Consider the following 1,843-nt stretch of genomic DNA (forward strand, 5'->3'; position numbering starts at 1 on the left):
AGGGAAGGAGGGTGCAGCGGAGAGAAGGGTGCCCCGTGGGGAAAAGGCTGGGGAGGACGTGCAGAGCAGCCCATACATTGGGAATATTGTACCCAATATTGCCACATTCTGTGCCTCATTAGCTTCTCCCGTTATTGCACTCCTCTGCCCGGGAGCTTGTCCCCGCTGCCTCAGCTCATCTACGCCCCTCTGACTGCCGTAAGCGCCACACACGGCTCCTGTTTTCTCCAGTGATAAACCTGCACAAGGTCTGGCTCTGTGCAGCACCAAATTAGCGCTCCAAAATGAGCTGAAATTAAGAAAGAGGAGAGAAGATTGACTACCCACGAGGTGGCACCACGAGAACATGGGTGACATGTTCACATCCCTTGTGATGAACGCTGAGAAAACACTGCAAAAGTGGGAACAGACACCGAGATAACAAGTGATTAACTCCCTTGGCATCAATATTACAGACGTAATACGGATTTTGAAGTTGCAGTTTTTTAGGTTCCTCTTGTTCAGAGTGACACCAACCTGAAACGGAGCTTGAGCACAGAACCATCACTCACAGGACCATCACTCACAGGACCATCACCAGCATCACCTCACATGTTTTGAATATTTTTGTGCTCCAAGCCCCACGGCAAGCAAGGATTTCACCCTGAAATGACACGACTGCTCTTTTAGATCCATTTCCTGTCATAAACAAATCCGTAAGAAGTCTTCCATAGAAACACGCCTTCTTATGCAAACACACTAAATGCGGGAAAACAGGATGAGTATATAAACAGACTGCAAACGATTAATTAAACAGTAATTAGCCTAAGCAGCATTAAGGGGCTGTAGGCAATTCAGTGAAGCAGCGAGCCAGGGAACATTGATCATGACGCCAAGGACAAAACTCAGTCAAAATAAGGGCAGGTCCTTTGACATTTGGTGGAGAATTTTATCAACGGAGGACTGCAAGGAACAGACATTTTTAACCCCAAACTTCTTACACTAGGAGTGCAGTTGCCCCTTGTGGTGTCTGTTCCAGCTTCCCAACATCCACAAGCCAGTTTCATGATTAAGAATCTCTAAATTTTAAGACATTTCCATTCTGGACATGGGAACTGACAGGCTAAATTTGACATTTCTAAAGAACTGTAAAAATGGCAGGTCTGTCTTCTACTTTCTTTTTAACAGTGTTAGCATACTAATAAAGAGCTATGTGAAGTGCAATAGGAAAATTTCCCACTTTTAAAGAAAAATGAGCCTTGCAGTTCATCCGCCCACTTCCAGCCCTTCCTGCACTATGAGTCCCACTTCTGCAACTGAACAATCTTCAGGCTCCTAAAATTTGGGGTCACCCAAAAGTCCACCAAACCCCACTGTATGCCACGCGGGCAGAAATACAGCAGGAACACCCAGACACTTTTACAGAGTGTGCTTACGACAAAGCTGCTACTGTTTCTCACCACAGAAGGACAAGCTCTTCTCCCTTCATCCCTGCATCAGCAAGTTCATGAGATCAGTGTCTTCCTGAACTCCTCGCCCTCCTAAATTGCAGTTGTTCCATTTTCTGCTGTTGGAGGGAGAGGCTGGTACACGGCAGCATGGACAGCTTCAGCATTCGGGTGCACTTGAGGTTACAGACGTGGCGCTGTGCGTCTTCTGCCAATAATGCTGACCTAGTCCAGCTCTTTGGGCTAGTGACCCTTTTCTACCTTCCTTCCTTCCACAGGATTCTTATGAAGAAACAATCTGTATTTTATCTCTCAAATAAAAGAGTAGAGAGAAATTAGAGAGTGAGGGATTTTGTTCAGGTTTTTTTTAAGACAAACTGAATATCCACAAAACCACCTATCAGCAAGGCATTCCT

Source organism: Mesitornis unicolor, unplaced genomic scaffold (assembly GCF_000695765.1).
Source record: "Mesitornis unicolor isolate BGI_N332 unplaced genomic scaffold, ASM69576v1 scaffold47699, whole genome shotgun sequence".
Taxonomy (NCBI): Eukaryota; Metazoa; Chordata; class Aves; order Mesitornithiformes; family Mesitornithidae; genus Mesitornis; species Mesitornis unicolor.